Raw genomic sequence first — 6,147 nt, 5'->3', positions numbered from 1 at the left:
AACTCAAGCGCAATTCAGTATAAATGAATCCTACTGTACTGTGAAGAGGACATGCTGGGTTAAGCTAAAAGACAACATGGACTTTGTTTTCAGAGCGACGCGTCATTGCAGCTCATGGAAAAAAATGAGGTTAAGTGATTATGTTGCAAACTGCTTCTTCAGTATGACACTCTTAACTTCAGGTTACATGCATTTCTTTCAAAACTAAACGTTCACTCAGTGTCCTTTGTAGTGGACAGCAAGTCTTACTAATACCTCCATCCATGTCAATATTTAAGTAAGCTGAGGGCTGAGTGAGGAAGGAAGGACTTTACTCATAGTTGTAGAAGAGGAGTCAGACTCAGACTTATTGCTACCAGAGTACAAAGTGAGGGAGGGCCAAACAGTAATCATCAGCCAAAAAAAGTGATTTTCCAATGTTTCTATGTGTTTTTTATGTCTGATATCTTTGCTTATGTCCGTAAATAGCCTGTAGTCAGCAGGATGTATCAAATAAAGAAATCACCTGGTTTGCAAGAGGCTTTATGACTCAGCAGTTTTAAACCTACTCTGTGTTCTACATCATAATCAATCCAGTCCTTTTTGGACACTTAAAATACTTGACTGTCTCAGTGAAGTTAAACTGTGGATGGCAAATAACTTTTTAAATTTGAATGATCATAAAACGGGAGCAATTTTATTTGGCCCGCATTGCTCTATTGTTTCTCCAGATGCTTATTTCGGTGTTTTGACCTCCCATCTGAAAAGTTCAATCGTAAATCTTGGTGTGAATTTTGATTCCGCACTTACCTTTGATGGTCATGTAAATGGGGTGGTAAAATCGGCTTTTTATCGAAGGTCCAGCCTTTCCTTTCCAAACGCAGTTTGGAAACTCTTATTCATGCCTTTATTACCTCACGTTTGGACTATTGCAATTCCCTTTTAATTGGGGTTGGGTTGGGCACCCTGTCACGCTTGCAATTAGTGCAAAATGCAGCGGCACATTTTTTAACTGGTAGAAGGAAATTTGACCGCATCACTCCGGTTCTGGCTTCACTACATTGGCTTCCTATTGTTTTTAGGATCCATTTTAAAGTCCTTTTATTGGTTTTTAAATCTTTAAACGGTCTGGCTCCTGTTTATTTATCCAATTTGTTGAAGCCTCACGTTCCTACTCGCTTGCTCCGTTCAGCTGATCAATTGTTGTTGTCAGTCCCTAATTCGCAGCTGAAACTCAGAGGAGATCCAGCTTTCTCAATTGCAGCTCCGAAGCTTTGGAACAACCTTCCCCTTCATATTAGACAAGCGTCTTCAGTGCAGGTCTTTAGGTCCAGATTGAAAACCTATTTTTGTTCCCTGGCTTTTAACTCTGCGGGAAACTGACATCCCTCCTATTATTTTATACTATGTTTTGCTTTTCTTTGTTTTTGTGTTGTTCAGCACTTTGGTCTGCCTGGTGCGTTTTTAAAGTGCTATATAAATAAACGATGATGATGATGATGACGATGATGAAATAAATAATTAGCAAATGCTATGCATATTTACAAAGGCATACACTGTACACTCAGAGGAATGTAACCATAGTTATAAATGTGCAAAAGTATGTCTTAGATTCTAGAAGCAAACCAAGTGACAAATGGGGAGACATTTTCTCTGGCTCAATGAACTCATCACAATCTTGAACATTTGACTGTGAGCAGACAATATCATCAACACGTTTCCATTTATTTTGCAGTTTTCCAATAGGGCCATGCTTTAAAACTAAATGCACAAACTGATGTGTAGATGACCTCTTTTTAGTTTGAAAGATTCATGGTGAGTACTTCTCAAAGACTGACCTGCACAGGCCCATCCATTCAGTGTCCCCCTCATTCATGCTGGTTCCCATTTATGCTGCAGAAGCACTAAACTACTGTGAACTAAATAATTAAATTGAGCTTGCATTGCAGTACTTTAACAGTGATATGGGTATTTAAATTTTTCATTACCATACTGCATGGTTTAGTGTAAGTGTATCAGTAGAATTCAGCTGAGGGAGCACAGTGACTTTACTGGTGGGCCCTGTCAATAATGTTCCTACTGTACCACATTTTCTTCTTTAATTCAACTTTCCAATTAAATGCTAACCGGAGCACCCTGTGACTGGTGGAACCTGTGGCTTAGGAGGTAGCGCAGGGCTTCTTCTAATTGGAAGGTTGGTGGTTCAATCTTTGGCTGCTCTAATCTGCTAGTCTAGTCTAGTTTTTTCATTGAAGTGTTAGCTGGAGAGAGAAAAATGTGTGTCTACTGTCGTGGAATTTTGTAAAAAAAAGAAAAGAAAAAAAAAGTCTGCAACACGGAAAGAGCTGTGGTCAAGCTATTTATTACTGCGTACAGGAGAGCCAACACACATCAAACATCACAGTACAATGTCCTCAACAGTGTGTAATGAATGCACAGTTTGTTATTATTTTGACTGGCTTTCTGTGCTGGAGGTACAGATCAGGTTATGCCATAGGTTAAAACACAGGGTCTCAGAAGTGTCTACACTTATGACATGAATAAATCTACAGTGTACATAATGTATATTGCACTTGTATTGTATATTAATCACTACTGTACTGGCTAAATAAAATCATTAGCAACATGTGTGAACAACCTTTGAGTAAGAAGTCATCTCACTTCTGCTTCCTGTGTTCATAACTATGCATCACAAATATTTCAGAATACAAAAGTCAGAATGACGTCCTCTTCAGTACTTAAACACAGCCCATATTGTACTTGGGGCATTGTAAAGATAAAAGAATGTACTAAAATGTTTATGATTTTTTATTGACTGGTTTGTCCTTGTTGGCAGCCTCTCAGCTGGTACAGATGGAGGCCCTGGGAATTCAATGATAGATTAGTATTGCAAATGTGCTTATGCTAAGAGATAATAACCATTTGAATTTATACCTAAAGTGATGCACGGGAAGGGTAGAATTTATAATTTAATGAGTGCCATATTTTAAGCACAAAGCAAATGTGCATCAGAGGGGTGTAGGGGAGATCAGTGGCGCTTAACGTCACAGTGCCATGAGGGCGGCTGTCTTTTTATCTGGCTAGATCACTGTGCACTGTAAAAAATAAGCTAAATAAATAAATAAATAAAAATAAGGGGGCGCAACATAAAAAGAAAACATTTTAGTAACAAGTTGCACAACTTCTTAAAAAAGTGCTGGTCAAACATGGAGCTTCATGTTGTCATTTATTTGACACAATCTTCAAACAGTTAACAATGACAAGTGGTAAAAAAACATTTTATAGTTTAAATGAAGTTTGCTCAAATTATCTCTTGTCTCAGTTCAAGCTGGTCCAACTTTTCTCCCAGCTGAAATGTAAGTTTGCACATTTCTATTTAAAAATGTTTTTATAACAAACAAATCTGCAGAAAGAAATAAAGAAGGGTATTTTAACAACAGATAGAATTTTACAAGCTGATAGCAGTAAACATTTATGAATACTAGTTAACACTGTATGTTAAATGATGGTGTTAGTACAACAAAAGGTCCATAAAGACTGAAGTGTGTCTCTATTCCTTTGCATATTCCATATTCCATATACAAAGGTAGCTGACACTTTACAGAAGACCAAACATCATAACCAAAATGTGCTTAATAGTCAAATATGGATCCAAACATCTGGAGAGTCAGACTGATTTGTAAACAGAGAATAGTGTGAGCTCTCAGCAGCTGACTTTAATAAGAAGGACAAACGTGCCAGAGGAATTACCAAATGGATGTCCCGCTAACAGTCTGCTATCCCCATGTTGGTGTTATTCTAACAATATCTTGATTAATACTGTTCTAAGACCATCATTGCAACTGATCAATAACATTTTGTGACATCATGTGATGCTTTGTGACTCAGGGAAAGAGTGGAGCAATACTAAATGCTTAGTCTAAAACTCCAGGTCCTAGTCCCTGGGTTCCCAGATATTTGTAGCTGTCCTCGATGTCTGCAGTGTTGCCTCCTGGGAATACATTCCCTCAGTTCTGACTACTTTCCCTCTCTTATTTACCATCTCGTAACATGAACATTCAGAGGTCATTGCTGTATATTCTAGTAGTGTGGATCAGTGAATCGACGTCTCGCTCACTCTTGACATACTATCACCAGTTAGTTACACAACTATATATATCATATTCAGGTCAGACTTTGGGGAGTACCCCTCATGAATCTTTGAAACTAAAAAGAGGACATTCTTCTGCGTTTGCATGTAATTTTTAAGCATGACCCCCCAAAGCATGAAAATTGCAAAGAAATTGGAAATGTGTTGGTGATATTGTGTGCTCACAGTCAACTGTTCTAGTGTATAATGAGTTCATTCTCTACTTATAAAATGTCTCATGTTCGTCCAGTTTGTCTCCTGCCTTCGCTCTGCAATTTAAGACCATTTTTTTGACTACTGTGACTACATTTCTCTGTGATGTAGTGTGCATATATGGTTGTAAATATTGAAAAGCAAGGTGACTTAAATGCCCCTTGAAAAAGTAGGTTGCTAGTACAGGTCTGCTGGTGACCCTGACTCTGGATCAGTATAAAGCATGATTCTTTTTATATATATTGTAAAAGATCGCTGATTTATTTATTTATTTGCATTATACCATTAGTATAAGGGCTAATTTATACTACAGAGTCGTACTCTTAAAAACTGACATAGATGTAACTCTGTCTGTGAAGCTGAATTAAATAAACAAGTGCTATAAATGTCTTAAACATGTTTAGCGCCATCGTGTGTGAGCACAGAATGCTTGAGTGCGTCACAGCACCCAGCATACCTCCACTCTTGCCGGTCATTCCACCTTTGCTTTGGAGGACTCATCGGAGGCAGCGGGGGAAGACAGACGGTTTCCTTGTACTGCTTCGTCGGCTTCATCTTCATCTTTTATAGCTATGCCCCGCAGACTGTTCATTTCTCTGTGCACCTCTGATCTCTGTACGAGTAGGGGGAACAGCTGTGATTTTTAAAATACATTTTTATACCAGGTGATCTCTTCGAAGCTTTTACAGCTCTTTCGAGATGATTATGATCAAAATTGGAAGAGATCGGTATTTTAATTTATCATCCACCTCCTGGGTCTGCTCAATCTTTTCTGTCAGTATTTCAAGACTTTTTAACTCCCACTATTGGGTTTGGCATGGTCATAACTGTTAGGGACTTATATTCATGCAGAGGACCCATCAAATAGTATCACTAAGGAGTTCCTGAGCATTACAGACTCTTTTAACTTTGTTCAACATGTATCAGGGCCTACTCATATTGCTGAGCATACTTCGGACTTGGTCTTCACTTATGGTGTATCCCTTGACCATTTGAACATAAATGAAGTTGTTTTCAGTGACGATAAGTCAGTCTCTTTTAATGTATCTTGCAATAATTCAGAGATTCTTGGCTTATATAATAAGTCAGTGAAAGAGGCTAAATACTCTTATTTCAATAATCTCATAAATTGTCATAAGAATAATCCAAGGGTATTATTTGAGATTATCAACAGTATTGTTTGTTCTCCAACTCAGCTGTCTGATGATGATTGCAATACATTTCTCAATCACTTTGTAAATAAGTTGATGGACTTGAGATCCAAAATCTCCTCAAATGGCTCCCTTCATGAAAATGGTCCTTGGTGCCCTGGATCATCTACTTCTTTTTCTCCAATTACAATGAATGGTTTAACTACAGTAATAGGTCAAATGAAATCCTTGTCATAATATCCTTATATATATTACCTCCTTCTGTCCTGTCTGGGACTCACCAGCAATGGTCCCACATTGCTGTCTGTCATTAACAGTGACTCATTAATACTGAGCCAAGGTTGTGTTCCATCATATTGTAAACACGCCAAGGTAACTGTGAAGTAACAGATTCTGAAGAAACAGAATCTTGATGCAAGTTCTACTGGTAATTATTTGCCTATTTCAAAATTGCCATGTAGAAGCAAATTATTAGAAATTATTAGAAAGCAATTGTAGAAAATTAGTTCTTGGGCAGCACCATGGCTCGGTGATTAGCACTGTTGCCTCACAGCAAGAAGATCCTAAATTCAATTCCACCACCTGGCTGGAGTTCAGGTGATGAAGCTTAAAAGACATATACTGCTGATTGTCATCGGCATAGAAATGATAAGAAATGTTATTAAAAGATTGAAT

This window comes from Pelmatolapia mariae, linkage group LG20 (assembly GCF_036321145.2).
Source record: "Pelmatolapia mariae isolate MD_Pm_ZW linkage group LG20, Pm_UMD_F_2, whole genome shotgun sequence".
NCBI classification, from domain to species: domain Eukaryota; kingdom Metazoa; phylum Chordata; class Actinopteri; order Cichliformes; family Cichlidae; genus Pelmatolapia; species Pelmatolapia mariae.
The sequence above is the reverse complement of the archived record's forward strand: the minus strand, read 5'-3'. Positions refer to the sequence as shown.